Below are 18985 nucleotides of genomic sequence, written 5' to 3' on the forward strand. Positions count from 1 at the left end.
TGTATTGTGCTGTAGGTTTTCTATGTTTTCTTCCCTCTCTAGCCCTACATAGAGTTTAAAATCTAACTCTTTGACCCAAGTTTAATGATCTCACCCTATCCGGTTGTCAAATGAGATGTCTGTGAAGCGCCTTCAGATATTTTACTTGTTAAAGCCACTGTATACATAGTTATACATTGTCTTAGGGTAGCACAGTGTGTAGCCGTCAGCGCAATGCTTTACAGTGCCACTGATCAGGCTTCAATTGTCGGTGCTGTCTGTAAGGAATTTGTACTTTAATGGGTATTCATTGTCCATAGCTTGGAGGGGATTTTTTGCCAAGCTCAACTTTCTAACACAGCAGCTGACACTTCTAAAGATTAAAGAGTTGTTTATGAGTAAATTAAGCTTCCAACCAATATCCTTTGTTCAGCTTCTTGTCATTGACGGGAGCCTATACTTAATGTGCATTGCAAGCAGTAGTCAGTCTGAAGTTAAAAGGACAACTTTGTAAACAAACACCACTGTCATGAACACAAGTTGCTGGCCCACAGCACAGGGCTGGTTGCTCAGGAGATACCGTGTAAGGCAATGTGGTTATGTTAATCGGTCTGCATCAAACCAGACAACACTGGCTAAGTTATTTAGTTCAACAAAACTTGCAAACCTGATTGCTGCTGTCACCTAGCACATCAGATAGCTGATATACATCAATTGTTGGAAGATTTGTATACTCAGCGAGTCAGCCCTCTCAGCATTAATTGCAAGGTGCTGGGAATTTGTCACCTGAAGATTTTAGACCATCTGTGTGAAGTCACCCAAGTGGAAGAAAAACAGTGTAAATGAAAGAGAGCAAAAAAAGTTTTTTAGAAATGATCAAGGGGCAAAAGGAAGAGTGACAGAAAGATGGGTTGAGTTGAATCTATTCCTCTGCCTTTGATTTCTGTGATGGACGATTTGTTCATTTGCAACTCGATATGTTTTTATAGGTTAAAGGAATTGTGCCTGTGTTTCAGAAATCCTTTGTAAATTGAAAATATTTTATAACATAGTAATCTTGTGAGTTTTAATTGTGGCTTAAGAATTTAATCTAAATTTAAATGTGTACCTCTAAAAATAAATAATCTGTTTAAATTACTTAGTTAGCTGGAAGTATCTCCTCATTGACAGGGAAGTAGGCCCCACCACTCAAATAGTGGGCATTGGCAGTAAAACTCTTGGTGGAGGATAAACAGGGAAGTGATCTAACCTTTGAAGAGTAGGTGGCCACAATATAACCTCCCTTTAGTGAGGGTACATGTAGCTATCTATATCGGATAGGGCTTAAGATCTTTGAGTTGAGAACTTCGTGGACAGAAAACCCAATGCCATCACTGCATAGTCACCCAGTGACCTGTTGGGATTCCTCTGGGTGCTCTGGTTTCCTCCCACATTCCAAAGATGGACAGATAGGGTTAATAGGTTGTAGATATGCTATGTTGGTGCCAGAAGCTATGAAGCTGATCTTTCCCCCTCTAATTATTTTTAAAGCATTACATGGTAAACAGAGTACTTATTTGTACTTAACGCCTACTAACCTCCCTCCTGCTCTACTCCTCTCCTCCCCACCCCCAACAAGCCACACTCCCCCTCCCCAGCTTTGTACTGCTATATACTAGCAATCTATCATGTTTCCCCCTCAGTGTTGATGCAGAGACTTGACTAGAAACGTCAGATCGCACCCTTTGCTTCCAAGTTGTTAACTGACCTGAGTTTTTCCAGGTTCGAGCAGCTGCAGCCACTTTCTCTTCAGAGCATTCCCTCTCTCACTTTTTTTTCTCTTCCCTTTGGTAAATACAATGTAATCAATTACAATTGAAAATCTAGGCCTTTGATTGCCACAGCAAATGTAAAAATTATTGGAATTGAAAGTAAGATTAGAGGATGCTGGAAATACTCAGTGCTTCAGATTCCATCTGAGAAATGGAGTTAATGATCTGGGTTAACGAGCTGGAGGAAGGTCATTTGTTTTCCTTTCTCCAGTTGCTGTCTAATTTGATGACATTTTCCTGAATTTCTGGTTTTGTATTGAAGTTCTGAATTGGCAGTGCTGAATGGTTTTATTTGGAATAGAATCCTCAAATGCCCTTGGATGAACAAGTCATTATGTCGCTATGACAATCATACACATGGGAGAAAATTGAGAGATAACCATGGAGATAGAGTGCGGTTAAGTAGTTATGTACGTATAACAGACCAGAAATATTGGAAAACCAAAAGTCAAATGAAAGTGTTGAGGTAAATGAAAAGTATTCAGAATTGAATGAGCTGAAGTTTGACGATTTCCCTCGACTAATTCACCGAAAAGATATGGCTGCAGAGATGGAGGATGCATGAATTATAATTTTTCAAGATTTTCGAGACCCTGAAGTAGGTTCAATAAATGGGAAGCGAACAGGTATAAGAGGAAAGGCTTCAGGCTCTATATTATGTTTTGTAACTTCAGAAACTAATTAAAAGAAAAACACAGGAGCCGGGATATGTTTTGGCTACGTAGTTTTTCTTTCTTTTAGTTTTAGTGAAGTGCTCACATGTGATGTAACATAATGACATCTGCCATTCACGAACTTCTGACGTATAATATTTGAGTTATGTATACAAAGAATATTTAAACAATGTATTTACAATATTACTCAGATATTACTGAAATATAAATACACTACATTCCTCCCTGCTTAGCTATAAATTCCAACTCGATATAGAATGCATCTCAATTTCAATACATAACATAGTGCTCTCTGGTCACCATATACACAGTATGCTGTATAATACAACTACTATGTAAACATCCACACCATTGTAAATTTTAAATTGTCCCATTCAGGCCTGAAGATTTAATTGCTGTGAAGGATTTCTTACTTTTGTGTGATGTCTTCCCTGACAAGGGGGATCACTCCGCCTGGCAGGAGAGATTTGTGGCTGTGAAACTCTCAAGTTCTGGGGCCTTTTCTGTGCTGGTTGTAGGGGCCAACTCTGGGACTGCAGGAAGTGGTTCTCACAGCTCGGGACACCTTTCTTCTCAAACATTTGAAACTTCAAGACTCCCTGGAACTAGGGGACAGTTTTCTGCAATTTAGGGTGCGTATACAAGCATTTCTCAAAAAGATGCAACCTGCAACTTTAAGTGAATAGCTCAAAACCAACTTGGTTGGCAGTTTCCAGCTGTCAGTGTACAGTGATGTGCTTGAATAGTGTCTTCCTGATGGTCAGTAGCTTCTGCATGAGATTACACTGTGGTCATATTTCAGAATGCAACAATCTTTGCAGCTCCTTCCTGCAGGGCAAGGTATTAAGCTGGCATAACTGATTTTGTAGGAAATTTAGTCCACAATGACTTTTGAGTAGTACCTGTTTTGTGCGTTTTGAATGTATAAAGAATGAGAAGAGAACTTTATTGCTTGATGGAACTTTGCAGGTCTTGTTACAGTATGCCATGGCATCAGGGGAAGATGTGTGTAACAGTTTGTTCACTTGAAATCTGTTTCCTATTAATTCAAGTTTGAACAAATTGGAGAGTTCTTCCCTCTCCCTTCTTCCTTTTCTTTGATTCTGATTTATTGCAATTTCCTCTTTGAAAATGGACTCCTGCACTGAGCAGTTTTGCCCTTTATCTGTTTAATAGCCTTGACTTTAGAACAAACCTGTTCTTTATTTAGTACACAGTCTCATATCCTGGAGTAAGCCACAAAGCCCTCGAGTCTGCATTACCATTTTTTAACGTCATGATGGTCTAACCCTGACCTGAATCCCGCGTTCTCAGCCCTTCCTGTTGTTCAACAGTCACTCTACCTTGGCTTTGAATATTCAATATGGTAGAGAGAATTCCAAAGATTCACAGGCCTCAAGAGAAGCAGTTCTACCTTGTCTTCTGTCTTAACTGGATAACTTTTTTAAAACTCTGAACTTAGTTTTAAAAAAAGTTGTTGGATAAATTTGGTGGGTCAAGCAGCATCTGTGGAGGCAAAGAGATGGTTGTGTTTTAGATTGAGAGCCTACTTCAGGGCTGAATGGCAGTAATTCTCTCAAGTATTCAAAACCTAACCCATTTTAATCATACTCTAAAAGGAATCTGATTTGGCAAAAGCAATTTCTCATTCAAAGTCAAATTTATAATCGAAGTAGGCCATCACATATCCAATTGGCAAAAAGAGGACAAACTGCACAAATAGGGAAAAAAAACACACTACATGAAAGTGAGTCCACAGTGCACAGGTAAGTGAAACCGGACCAGGAGCCCAATGGCTGCGGGGCAACAACTGCTTGTGAACCTGGCGCCTGGGACCCAAGGCTCCTGCACCCCCCACCCGATGGTAGAAGCAAGAAGAGTGGGAGACTGGTCAAACACGGGCATATGGTGTTGAACACCTGTTCGTTTTTCACTCTCATCCTCAACAATTTTAATCTTGCTCAATGTTTTAATCAGCGCAGAGTAATGGAGCTGACCGTGGGTTCGTGTTCTGCTACCAGACTTCGATGCAGTGTTCTCCCCCAGCGATGTTATGTTACTAGCCCTTTTCCAGCATCCTTCTGTATACATGTCCTTGATGGTGGGTAGGCTGGTGCCAGTGATGCTCTGGGAAGTTTTGATCAATGTTCTTTAGATTATGAGAACACTCAGTCCTCTTTTATTGTCATTTAGAAATACATACATGCATTAAGAAATGATACAATGTTTCTCCGGAGGGATATCACAGAAAACAAGACAGACCAAAGACTAACACTGACAAAATCACATAATTATAACATATAGTTACAGCAGTGCAAAGCAATACTGTAATTTGATAAAGAACAGACCATAGGCACAGTAAAAAAAAAGTCTCAAAGTCCCGAGTCCCCGATAGCAGCGGCAAAAGGGAGAAACTCCCTGTCATAAACCTCCAGGCACCGTCAACTTCCCAATACCTTGGAAGCAGCCGACCCCAGTCGACCCTGAGTCCATCCGTCTGAAAACTCCGAGCTTCCGAGCAGCCTCTCCAATACAGCCTCCCGAGCGCCATTCTCTGCCGAGCGCCTTCGACCTCTCCCCGGCCGCTGAAACACGCAAAGCCGAGGATTTCGAGGCCTTCAGCTCCAGAGATTCTGGTTACCACACAGTAGCAGCGGTAGCAAAGCAGACATTTCAGAAGTTTTCCAGATGTTCCGCTGTGCTCTCACGTCTGTCTCCATCAAATCAGGATTGTGCATGATCCCCTACTTGACAAATAACAGATATTCATCACCGGAGTGGCCGCCTGCGCTGTCGTCGCACCGCCATCTTCTCCCCCTCGAGTCTTCCTACCCACTGCAGTGCAGTTTCTTTACCATGCAGTGATGCGGCATGTTAGGATGCTCTCCACTGCGCATCGAGAATAGATGTGCATAGTCCAGCTTTCTTCAACCTCCTCATAAAGTGGAGGCATTGGTGAGCTTTCCTGATTTATGTAGATATGTTCTGGGGCCAATTGAGGTTATACAAGATGAACATTCGAAGGCGTTTGAAAGCGCTCGCAGCTTCCACTGATGTGCTGCCGATGTACAGAGGGGTGTGAGTGGAGCAAGTTCTCCTGAAGTCAACAACGATCTCCTTTATCTTGTAGACATAGAGGAAGTGGTTGTTTGCCTGTCACCAGGCCTCAAGCTCATCTACTATTTCTCTGTAGACCGTCTCATCATTGTTGGTGATGAACCCCACCACTGTCGTGTCTTCGGTGAACTTGACAATGTGGTTACTCTTGAGTTTGACTGTGCAGTCTTGTGTGAACGAGTGTACAGCGATGGGCTCAGCACTCAGCCCTGCAGGGAGGACGCGTGTTAGGATCGATGGGGAGGGAGGAGCAGTTGTGCATCCTCACTATCTGAGACCTGCTGGTTAGGAAGTCCAACACTCAGTTCCACAGTGGTCATAAAAAATATTGATTCGAATCATCCTACCAATTTCTCAGCACCATTTTCTAATTTGCATAATAGGTTATTCCGAGATTTTCCTGGCATCTGCAGTCTCTCGTCACTCCACCTCCTTTTCTATTTTCTGAATCTGCTTCCCTGAGTCTCGAACTCCCATGAAGAGAAACACTTTCTCAACTTCTGCTTGATCAAAATATTGTATATTTCAATAAGATCACCCTTTATTCTTTCAAACCTCCGTGGGTATAGATGCATCTTGTTTTCCTGTGAGTTACAAATGACTTCATCTCAGGAATCAATCTAGTGTCCCTCCTCTGACCTGCATCCAATAGAAGTGTATCTCTTAGCAAATAAAGACTACAGGACAATACGCAGTGGTCGAGTGACGGTCTTGAAAATACTACCCACTTGTAGTAAAAGTTGCCCCAAGGTCTTGCCATAAAGTTAAACATTATATTTGCTTTCCTAATTACATGCAATATCAATGTACTGACTTTGTTTCGGTTTTGAGGATACATAGATATCAGATACTTGAACTCTTCCCCCCCCCGCCCCCCACTTAACCAGTCTATTTGCAGCCTTATTTACTTCACAGTTGGCTTTCCCACCAACATTTGTATGACAGGCAAAATTCGGAGTAACACTTTCCACTTTACGAACTCATTAATCTAAATTTGAACACGAGGAATACTGCAGATGCTGGAAATTCAAGCAACACACATCAAAGTTGCTGGTGAACGCAGCAGGCCAGGCAGCATCTCTAGGAAGAGGTACAGTCGACGTTTCGGGCCCGAAACGTCGACTGTACCTCTTCCTAGAGATGCTGCCTGGGCAACTTTGAAATGTAAATTTGAAATGCTTGCCAACCTGAAAAAGGTCAATTTATCATTATTTGTTAGTTAGCCAGTCCCCTCTATCCGTGAGTTCTTATTTTGTGTAGTGCTTGACTTTTTTGTGGCACCTTGTTCAATGATGGGCTGTTTTATTCTCAAGAAGCTGTATAATTTTTGTCGGATGCTATTTTACCTTCATTGAATTAGTCAACATATTTATATGATGATTTTCTAAATGCTGTGTTTAAGGTTCCCTAATAATGGATTTGAGTACTTAATGACAAATGAAAGGCCTATAGTTTCCAGCTTTGTTTTTTTTTGTATTTTCTTGTATCAGAAAGTTAGATTGTGACTTCCTAGTCTGCTGGGTCATTTGTGGAAACCAGAGAATTTTGGAGTATTTTAACAAATGCTTTGCCACTTGAGACTCTGATGCAACCTGGGAATTTCAGCATATAGTCCACTTGATTGGCTTAGTACCTTTCTCTGGAGATTATGATTTGTTTTAAGTTGCTCGCTCTTGTTTGCTCCATAACCTACTGTTCTTGTGCAGGTGCTTTTACCATGAAAACTCAGTCTGCTTTATTAGGTACCTCGGGTATCAACTGAGTGCATGTTCATGGTCTTCTGGTGTAGCCTATCCACTTCACCGTTCACTGTGTTGGGTGTTCAGAGATGCTTTTCTGCACACAACTTTCGTAATGTGTGGTTATTTGAGTTACTGTCGCCTTCTTGTCAGCTTGAACCAGTCTGGTCATTTTCCTCTGACCTCTCTTATCAATAAGGCGTTTTCACCCACAGTACTGCTGCTTACTGGATTTTTTTTTTGCTTTATGCACCATTTTCTGTAAATTCTAGAGACTGTTGTATGTGAACATCCCAGGAGATGAGTAGTTTCTAAGATGATCAAACTGCCCCATCTGGCACTGACAATCATTCCACAGTCAAAGTCTCTTGGATCACATTTCTTCTCCAACCTGATGTTTGGCCTGAGCAACAACTGAACCTCTTGACCATGTCTGCATGCTTTTGTGCATTGAGTTGCTGCCAGGTGATTGGCTGATTGTATCTTTGCATTAATGTACAGGTGTACCTGATAAAAATGCTTCTGTGTGTATTTGTTAAAAGTCTTCGCCATTTCCTTATTTCCCTTTATTCATCGCTGTTTCATTCTCCACCGATTGATGTTTATTTTGGCCATTCACTTTATCTATATAACTGTAGAAGTTCCACTGTTCATGTTTCTTGTTGGTTGACTGGCATAATCCATTTTCTTGCATTATCTTTTAGTCACCGTTTTGGTTTCAAAATATTTTCCAAAGTTCTGCCTAATCAGTAATCCTGGTTGAGTTGTTCAGCTTCAACTTATTATTGTAAGTTAGCCATGCTGATTCTTTGTCTCAGGAGAATATATCTTGTATAGATTTATAAACACGAGATTCTGCAGTTGGAAAGAGTAATACACACACAATGGAGGAACACAGCAGGTCAGGCAGTATCTATGGAAAGGAATAAATAGTTGACTTTTCAGGCTGAGTCCCTTCATTAAGACTGGAAGGGACGATGTGACACTGGTTCTGCTTGCAGGTAGGAGTTCAGTGAGGAGGGATGAAAATGTCTGCCCATTCATCTGCTCCCTCAGCACCATTCAGGGCCCCAAGCAGTCATTCCAGGTGAGGTAGCACTTCTGTGAGTCTGTTGGGTTCATCTATTGTATCTGTTGCTACCGGCTCAGCCTCCGTGCACTGAGCCCGATGTTAATTGGAAGCCGCTTTGTCGAGCACCTTCATTCCAACCACACAAGCAGGGTTTCTCAGTAGCCAACCAGGTTAATTCCAATCCCAATCCGACATGTCAGTCCATGGCTGCCTCTGTGGCGATGATGCCACTCTAATGTTGGAGGAGCAGCACCTTGTATTCCGTATGGGTAACCTCCAACCTGATGGAGTTCTAGCTTACATTAATTTCACTCCTTTCCCCCCCCCTCACTCTTTTTTCATTCCCATTTCTATTCCCCTCTTCCCCCTTCCCCTCACCTGCCCGTCACCTCTCTCTGCACCTCCTCCTCCTTCCGTTTCTTCCATTGTCCACTCTCTATCTTTACATTTTCCACCTATCACCTCCAAGTTTCTTACGTCATCCCACCCATCTACCCCACATCTGGCTTCATTCATCACCTGCCAGCTTGTACTCATTCCCCTTCCCTCGCACTCCCTCCTCCCCACCCCACCACCACCTTCCCCCTTTCTTTCCAGTCCTGATGAAGGGTCTCGGCCTGAAATGGCGACTCTTTATTCCTCTCCATTGCTGCTGCCGACCTGCTGAGTTCCTCCAGCATTTTGTGTCTGTTTCTCTATATGTACATTTATGGATTTTTTAAACATTAACTTCTCCATTTCACCTTTTTTAATCTACTTCCTCAACCTCTTTTTCTCATCTGTCTTCCTATACTTTGTAATTACCTTTATTTAAGACATGATTTTCAGACTGAAGCTTATGACTCAAAAAATGTGATTTACTCTCCCCAAGGAAACCTGCACTATGACATCATCAGTTCCCTTTTGTCTCAATTGTGTGACTAAGTCTACATCAGCCTGTACTTAGCTTAGTCTCACAACTTACTGTTTTCACCAGTTTCTTAGCACAATATGAATTCATCCATCAGCCTAATTTACTCATTTGACTTGCCTTTCTTACAAGCCCATATTATTCATTAATACTTTGTTCTTCTCTGTAGCTACTACTGGGGGAGCAATAGACCTTTTGCGCCACTGACTTGACGAGTCGGTAATCATTTAATCCGAGATCATTCCATTTTGCATTACTAACCTCCACTGTTTTATTACTAGGACTACTCACTTCCTTTTTCCTTTCTGCCTACTGCTCCCACAGTAACCCACAATCTACTTATCTGCAAGTGACTGTTTTTTGTACCTTTTTTATTCAACAGCCAAGTCTTGTGATTAAATTTCCCAATTGCTAAAATCTGAGGGACTGAGTTGTATTCTTCTGGACGTGACAGAAGGCAGTATTTTGTTTTGTCTGCCATAAAGAAACTAAGGGTCAACACGATTGTCAGCAAGAGGTGGAAACTGTAGCAAGATCCAGGGTGAAGTTTGTGTTCTTGGTTAATATTTTGCTTTTCTGCAGCAGCAGACGAATGATCTCAAGGGTTTTTGTGCTTGGTGAATGGAAGCATTGTGGCGACCCAATTTCTAGCACACACGAACCGGCGCACGCCAGCAGAGAGGCCGGCCCCAAAAAGGACACCAGGCCATCTTCACCAGCAGGGGGGAAATCCCGCGCGCGGAAAGGGTCTGAGATTATGCATTCCCCACAGCAGTCCCGCCCAGGGAGGGCAGGAACGGGAAGGCTTTAAAGCAGACCGCGAAGTTTGAATAAATCTCTTTTATCACAACTCTAACTCACCGACTACGTGTGGTTATTTTAGTGCTGTGTGTAGCACACCGCTACAATTGGTGACCCCGACGGCCCAAACGATACTTGGACCAGAGATGACCGACGCCACATCTGGTCACGCAGTTTCATTAAAACTGCCAAGCTTCTGGACACTGAGACCTCACTTATGGTTCGAACAAGCAGAAGCTCAATTCCACATTCGGCAGATAACCTCGGAGTCCACTCGCTACTACTACGTGGTGAGCTCCCTCGACCAGGAGACAGCTGCACAAGTTTAGGAGTTTATACAGTTGCCCCCGGAGGACGGCAAATACACAGCATTCAAAGCCCTGCTCATAAGGACTTTCGGACTCTCACGGCGTGAATGAGCCCACCGCTTACTGCACCTGGATGGTTTGGGAGACAGGCTGCCGTCGACATTAATGAACGAAATGCTGGCCCTGGCTGAAGGACACAAACCCTGCCTCATGTTTGAGCAGGCGTTCCTAGAGCAACTGCCGGAGGACATATGCCTGCTGCTGTCCGACGCAGATTTCGGTGACCCCCGGGAGGTGGCGGCCCGGGCAGAGGCGCTGTGAGATGCCAGGAAAGAGAGAGGGGCATCCGTCGCACAGATCACCAAGCCGCGTGCCCAACGGCAGACCAGACCAGGCTTGGCAGCAGAGTCTACAAAAGCCGGCGATGGGAGTGAGGAGCCCAACAAACAATAGTGCTTCTACCGCCAGTGGTGGGGCACAGAGGCCCACCACTGTAGACCACCCTGCGAATTCCCGGGAAACGCCAGGGCCAGCCGCCGCTGATGGCTACGGCGGCTGGCCATCAGGACAGCCTCCTGTACCTCTGGGACAAGCAGTCGGGACGCCGCTTTTTGGTCGACACCGGAGCGGAGATCAGCGTCTTACCTCCAATGAGTTACGACACCCGCAACAGAGAACCGGGACCCACCCTGAGGGCCGCAAATGACAGCACAATACGGACCTACGGCACCCGCACGGTGCGGCTACAGTTCAGCTCCAGCCGGTTCACGTGGGACTTCACACTGGCCGCCATGGCCCAACCACTCCTGGGGGCGGATTTTCTACGAGCCCACAGCCTGCTGGTTGACGTGCAAGGGAAGCGATTAGTCCACGCCAAGACTTTTCAAACATTCTCCCTGGGTGAAGCAAAGTTGCCAGCCCCATACCTGGACTCCATCACGCTGTCCGACGACGAATTCACCAGGGTCCTGGCGGATTTCCCATCAGTACTGGCACCGCTACAGCGGCGCTACGAGAGGCTGTTAAGGTGATCAGGAACAACGCGTCCACGTTCGTGCTGGACATTGGGGGGAGAAAGGAGGTTTTCAAGGTGGACCAACTCAAACTGGCCCATGTGGACTTGGTGCAGCCGGTCCGGGCTCAGGCACCGTGGTGCAGGGGCAGACCTCCCAAACAGAGGCCGATCCAGACTGTGGACATTGGGGGATGTATCACCGGTTCTGGGGGGAGGTTATGTGGCGATCCACTTTCTAGCACACACGAACCGGCGCGCGCCGGCAGAGAGGCTGGCCCCAAAAAGGGCGCCAGGCCATCTTCAGCAGGGGGAAAATCCCACGCATGGAAAGGGTCTGCGATTATGCATTCCCCACAGCAGTCCCTCCCAGGGAGGACGGGAACGGGAAGGCTTTAAAGCAGGCCGCGAAGTTTGAATAAATCTCTTTTATTGCAACTCCAACTCACTGACTACATGTGGTTATTTTAGCGCTGTGTGTAGCACACCGCTACAGCATCGGTATTACTGGCAAGACCGCTTACTTTGGACCTTAGAAGGGAAATAACAGGTGAAGTAAGTTGGTTTCCTGCACAGGTCTTGCTTGTGGCTTGGTGTGATGCTTAAATCCTATCAGGTGCCCAGCAGTGTGTGCACAGTGTGAACTGACTTTTGTCAGTGTTCTAACTCAACCAGAGTGGTGGAGGTGGGCCCAGAAAGAATTACAAGGGCTATGAATACCGTACATCCTCCAGAAAATCTTGCAGTATAGCTTTTAATTTGACTTGCACTGATGTATAAAGCTATCTGTTTGTACGGCCGTAGATTAAATATATTCCTGTAATCAGTCACCTCTCAGTGGCTGCTGGTATGCCAAGGATTTGTTCTTTCATGGTGAATATAATGAATTTGTGAGGTTGCCAAGGTAATGGCACTCTATCTCAAAGAGAACAGTATTCCTACTGGGCTTGCTTATCGTCTCTATCTGTTTGTGTTTGTTTTTGGTGTGAAATACACACATATGCACAGAGTCTGTCTCTCTGTCTCTCTGTCTCTCTGTCTCTCTCCATTGTACATGTGTAGAACGAGTGATGGTAAATGTTTTCCCTCTCATAACATACATAAGGTTGCAAGCTTGCATAGTATAAAACAGTTCCTACGTATACTCTGGTAGTGAAGTAAGCATTTCATATGCTGTGTGTGGCTGTCTCATCTTTTCTGCTCATTGATTTTTTTTCTCTCTGTGAACAAAATGTGTGTTGATCAAAAATGACAGTGAGAACATGCCTTCGCTACCTGCATCCCCACTAAAATCATCAGCAGCTGGTACAATTTTTGTATTCTTGTTTATTTGTGTATGTAGGCCGAGCATACAGCATCTGTAAATAAAAGCTGCCCATGTGGAAAAAGCTGATAGATGATCCTACTGAAACATGGAAGGCTGGTCAAGATAAATGCTTGGAAGGTATTCCCCCTCATGGGAGTGTCTAGGGCAATTGTCTCAGAACAATTAGGTGCCCATTTAATACTGAGATCTGGAAGGATTTCTTATTTCAAAGGATTTGTAAGTCTTTGGTACTCCTTGTCCCAGAGTGCTTGAATACAGTGCCCTGTAAAAATATTCATCCCCCCCCCACCCTTTGTTCACATAAAAGAGTATGACAACCAGGGATTTTGATCAACTTAACTGAGAATTTTAATTTGTGAATCACAATTTTTTTTTCACAGTGGAGCCCAAAGAGAAAACAGGGTAAATTGTAAAGCATGAAGAACTAAAAATTTAAAAACTGAAATGGCAGCAGTTCAAAAGTATTCATCCCCCTGTGCTCGGTACTTAGTTGAACCAATTTTCACAGCCCTGACAGCCAGTAGTCATTTTGATTCAATTCTGTTAGCTCTTCACAACGTGGTGGAACAAGATTTGCCCATTCCTCCTTGCAAGATTGCTCAAGCTGTGCCAGTTTACTTGGACAGCTGTGGTGGACAGCAATCTTGAGGTCTTCCAGAGATGTTTGATCAGGTTAAGGTCAGGTCTCTGACTGGGCCACTCAAGGACATCAATTTTCTTCATTTGAAGCCACTCCATGATTGCTCTGGCAGTGTGCTTTAGGTCATTGTCCTGCTGAAAAATGAACTTCCTCCACGGTTTAAGCTTTCTGGCAAAGGCTAGCAAGTTTTTTATGTAGGATCTCTCTGTATTTAGCAGCATTCATCTTCCTGTCAATTCTGAACAGATTTCCAGTCCCTGTTGCTGTCGGGATGGTGTAACCTAGCTGATGTGCAGTATTAAGTTTACGTCATATGTAACGCTAGTGTTGAGGCCAAAAAGTTCCACTTTTGTCTCATCCAACCACAAGACCATCTTCCACATCTTTAGAGTATCTTCTAAGTAATGCTCTGCAAAGCCTTCAGAGTCAAGGATATGCTTTTTTTTGTTTAAAGCCAGGGCTACTTCCTTGCCACTCTTCCATAAATACCCTTTATATGCAAGGCCTTAGAAACCGTGAAGCAATGAACGTCATCTCCAGTTGCAGCAATGGACTTCTGCAGCCCACTCAGAGTGACTGTTGGCATCACAGTAACCTCTCTTCAATGTGCCATTCTTCTTCAGTGACTAAGTTTATAGGGGCAGCCTGACCTAACTAGTATGGCTGCGGTTTCATATATTTTCCTTTTTTTTCACGATCGACTGGACTGAGCTCCAAGGTACGTACCATGCCTTCGAGATGGTCTTGTACCCTTGCCTAGATTTGTGCTTCTCAGTTATTTCCCTGACTTGCCTTGAATGCTCATTCGTCTTCATTTTGGTTTGGTCTGTTGGAAATCTACCATACTGTTGGGCCTTATAGACAGAAGAGGTATTTATTCTTATGAATTTATTGAAAACAGGTGATCCTCTAATTACCTGCATCAACGAATTGGGTGAGTTGGTAAGGTAATAGAGTATATTGCACTCCCTGAAAGTTAGCATAGTAACTTTCCTCAGTTAGAGTATAAATACTTGCAGCCTCATAATTTTGGTTTTTAGTTAGTAGCAAGGTCTTAACAGGTTTGGAATTTTTCAATTTGACACGCTGCACAAAGTTTTGTAGATTAGCTCAAAAATCCCACTTCACTATATTTTAAGTCTAGAAAATGAGACATTAAAATGTGAGCATAGTTGTGGGGGCTGAATATTTTTTCAAGGTGCTATATATTCAAAGGTGATTATAGATGGATTTTGGGTGGCACAGTGCTGCTGAAGTTGAACTACTGCCACACAGTTCCAGTGACCCACGTTCAGTCCTAATTGTGTGGAGTTTGAACATCTTTGTGACCATGGTGTTCTGGTTTCTTCTGCACTGCAAGTATGTACTTATTTATAGGATATTATTTGACGTAAATTAGCTATGAACGAGGGAGGAGTTAATGAGTGAATGGGAAGGGATGCATTGTCGGGGGAAAATGGGAATATTCTGAGAGCTGGCATGGATTTGATGGGCCAAATGGTTTCCTATCTCATTTCAAGGTATAAGATGTATTATCATATTTTAATAAAGAAGGGAATCAAGGGTATTAGATTAACTAACATTGAAAATAGGCTCTGTAAAGCAAGCTCAAGGCACTATATAGCCTATTCCTGTTCATATCTTATGTGTTTTTGTGGGCATCTATGTCCCAAAGTCTGGAATTCTGCCTCTACATTGGGATAATGTTGCAAAATGGAGTTGTGTCATTCTAAAACCAAAGGACTGAATGGCTTATTTCTCTGTGTTTTTGTTAACCTGCACCACTCTCCTTTCATCTCCAGCAAGTTAAGCTTTAAATCATTGTTAATGTTCTGTTTGACTTGATGTTAATCTCTTTATATATCCCTCAAAGGCCTAGAGCAAGATTTGCCATGAGATATGGCTACTCTGCCCTGGATTCATCTCCCTTCACCACACGTCTGCCGAAATGGCTGCGTCTCCTACACTGCCCCATTTAGGGCCTGGCTAACTTAGCTGCCTTCGCCATGTGCTGACTTGGCAGTCAGTCCTGTCCTCCCTTGCCAAAGAAAAGGTGAGAAAGGACATGGTCTTGAAGATGAGTAGCTGCATTTTGTTAACTACTTCCCCATACAGTTTCTGCTAAGGATGTGGTTTGGGTGGGAATTAAAGCTGCCACACACTATAATGTGTTAGTTTGTTGCATATATCCTGTGCAGCAGAACAGTAAATAATGAGATTAAAAATATCAGCCTTCTAATACAAAAACAACATTTGCTTCCCTGGCTCATCTACAGACTCTGGTGTAGGTTTTGCCAAATCTTGTTGGTGGCTGCAGGCATCCCAAGAGTAGATACTTTTGTTTCTCTGGCTACAGAAAGAAGCTGGTGTGTGGAAGCCATGGATTTTCATTAGGAAGTTGCATCAACAACATGTCTGTAAGTGAAGCATAGTTTTGACTTTTTACTGAGGTAATTCTTTGCCATAGTCATAGTCATACTTTATTGATCCCGAGGGAAATTGGGTTTCGTTACAGTTGCACCAACCAAGAATAGAGTATAAATATAGCAATATAAAACATAAATAATTAAATAATAATATGTAAATTATGCCAGGAAATAAGTCCAGGACCAGCCTATTGGCTCAGGGTGTCTGACCCTCCAAGGGAGGAGTTGTAAAGTTTGATGGCCACAGACAGGAATGACTTCCTATGACGCTCTGTGTTGCATCTCGGAGGAATGAGTCTCTGGCTGAATGTACTCCTGTGCCTACCCAGTACTTTATGTAGTGGATGGGAGACATTGTCCAAGATGGCATGCAACTTGGACAGCGTCCTCTTTTCAGACACCACCGTCAGAGAGTCCAGTTCCATCCCCACAACATCACTGGTCTTACGAATGAGTTTGTTGATTCTGTTGGTGTCTGCTACCCTCAGCCTGCTGCCCCAGCACACAACAAGCAAACATGATAGCACTGGCCACCACAGACAGTTCCCCTCAACAGTCTAATTGCATATAGCTTGTTGTTCTGGTTGATTCTGGTGATTTTTAGGCAATGATATGAAAGGGTTGCTTCTCAATGGGAGATGACAATGTGCTGGGTAATGCCCAAGTAATGGATGCTAATCACTTGACCCTTATGCATACCTGTTGTCGTCACCAGATATTTCCCTCCCATTGCCAGAGATGCTTCTGCCAAATGGAATCTGTACAAACAAAACAGAATTGGTGTCCAAGCAGCCTCTTTGCTTACAGATTGTTGCATGTATCATTTAAGATAGTGCCAACATTCTTTCTTTGACAAGATTCAAGGTACATTTATTATCAAAATATGAATCATACAACCTTGAGATTTGTCCGCTTACAGGCAGCCACAAAGCAAGAAACCTGAAAGAACCCAATTTAAAAAAAAGACGAACTCCAAGTGCACAGAAGAAGAAAAAACATGAATCATGCTTATAAGCCTCTTCAGGTGTGCCCAGTCACAGGGAAAACAAAGTGTGGTGAAGCAAGTCACCTTCCCACCTGGAATCTGCAAGGTTTATCAGAGTGGTGATAGAGTTATCAGCACGGAAAACAGGCCTTTTAACCCAACTTGTCCATACCGATGGGTGGCGGGGTAGAGATGCGTCTCCACTGGAGGAGGTGTAAAGGCACTTCCTTCCCTCCGCTAGCCCTCAGGTCACCTTTGGGCAAGGTGTAGCACCTGCTCAGTGTCACATGAAACCATGGGAGCCAGGTGGTGGACTGTTGTATGAACAGCTGGTGGATATCACAAGTCCTGGTTATGCAACCACTGACAACCACTCTGAAGAGTATTGATGACGGCTGGGGTCACCTGTCTTGTAAAGACACTGCCCAGAAGAAAGCAATGGCAAATCACTTCAGAAAAAATTTGCCACGAACAATCCTGGTCATGAGACCATGATCACCTACATCATATGACACAATACATAATGGTGAGGGTGTTCGTGCTGATCAAAATTGTCTAATTGAGCTAGTCCCATTTGCTTGATACATGCCCATATCCCTATAAACTTTCCTATCCATGTATCAGTTTGAATGCCTTTTAAATGTTATAATTGTATCTGAACGTACTACTTCCTATGGCAGCTTACTCCATATGTTACACCACCTGAGTGGTAAAAGTCCTTCTCGGGACCCTTTTAAATCTTTCCCCTCTCATTTTAAATTTATGCCCTCTAGTTTTAGGCTCCCTTACCCTGGGGAAATCACTGTGGCTATTCACCTTTGCCCCTCATGATTTTGTAAATCTCTGTAAAAGTCATCTCTCAGCCTCCTATGCTACAGGACCCTACCATTTACTGTGCAGCTCCTGTCCCAGTTTGTCTCGCCAAAATGCAACACCTCACATTTATCTGAATTAAACTCCATTTGCCATTCCTCAGCTCACTAGACCTGTTGTAATCTTAGATGGCCTTCCTCACTGTCCACTGTACCATCAATTGTGGTGTCATTTGTAAACATTCTAACTGTGCTACCCATGTTCTTAACCAATATAGAGTGGTATTGATTCAACTTTGATATCTTGTCTGTATTTTTTGTAACTGAGCAGATGGACTAATCCACTAATCAGATGTTATTACTACTGTTTGACTAACTAGCATCCTTGGATGATATTTGAGTATGGCGTCGGTCCTGGTTTGAAACATTAATGTTTTGCTAAGACTGAGCTTGTGGCTTTTGTTTAGATTGTAATCCGGTGTCTCACTCTGAGCTCTCTGACCTCAAGGTTCTTCGGTCTGGTAATGCAGAGATCATGGGCAAAGATGAAGCCATCAAATTGTACAGCACAGCAATGCATTCCTGCTATCAACTATTATTTTGTTTAATTCTATTCTCTCCTCTTTAAACCTGTGCTCTTTTGGCTTTGATACCAATACCATTGAGTTTTGTCAATTAAGTATTAATTGGCTTTATAATTACTCATGTTAATTATAACAATGTATTCCCAATAACTTTGTACTACTATTATGTCACGTTTATATTTTATGAAACTAATAAAAAGATTGAAAAAGAAAGAGGAAAAAGATTCTTGTGGGTATTCAAGACTCTTGTATTTATATATACCTCTAATCAGTGCACCCTTTCCTGCAGCGAAAACAAGCCCAGCCGTCCAACCTCTCCCCGCATCTGAAGTCCTCCAATTCAGGTAACGTCATATTGAATCTTCTTTGCACACCGTATCTTCCCTGTAGCGTGGTGACCAGAAATGCAGGCAATACTTCTCATACAGTCTAGCCATTATTTTGTAAAGTTGCAACACGATGTCCCAACTTGTATTCTCTGTCTTGATCCATGAAGGAATACATGCCGTAAGCTTTCCTCACTACCCCGTGGGCCTATGTACCAATTCTGGAGAACTAGGGACTTGATCCCAAAGTTCCCTCTGTTCATCAGCGTTCCTTTACCCTACTGTTTACTGAATATGTTATACGTGACTTCCCAAAATGCATCATTTTGCACATCCCAGGGTTCAACTCTGCCAGCACTCTTTCCAGCTTTCCATTTGATCTGTATCCTGCTGTAGCCATGGACACAAGACCATAACACAAGAGCAGAATTAGGCCATTTGACCCATCGAGTCTGCTCCGCC

General features: G+C 43.3%; 1 protein-coding gene across 4 annotated transcripts in view; it reads left to right on the forward strand.

Annotated features, from left to right (window-relative positions):
- LOC134342912 (engulfment and cell motility protein 2) overlaps positions 1-18985 on the forward strand; it is a 218360-nt gene that overhangs the window by 27479 nt on the left and 171896 nt on the right. Inside the window, exon 2 of one of the 4 annotated variants that reach the window (XM_063041597.1) lies at positions 18487-18541. The exons of the other annotated variants lie outside the window; for them this stretch is intronic. The gene's annotated coding sequence lies outside the window, so the exon portion shown is untranslated. The remainder of the gene's footprint in view (positions 1-18486; positions 18542-18985) is intronic. 4 annotated transcript variants of the gene reach the window in all.

The sequence above is a fragment of the Mobula hypostoma genome, chromosome 2 (assembly GCF_963921235.1).
Source record: "Mobula hypostoma chromosome 2, sMobHyp1.1, whole genome shotgun sequence".
Taxonomy (NCBI): Eukaryota; Metazoa; Chordata; class Chondrichthyes; order Myliobatiformes; family Myliobatidae; genus Mobula; species Mobula hypostoma.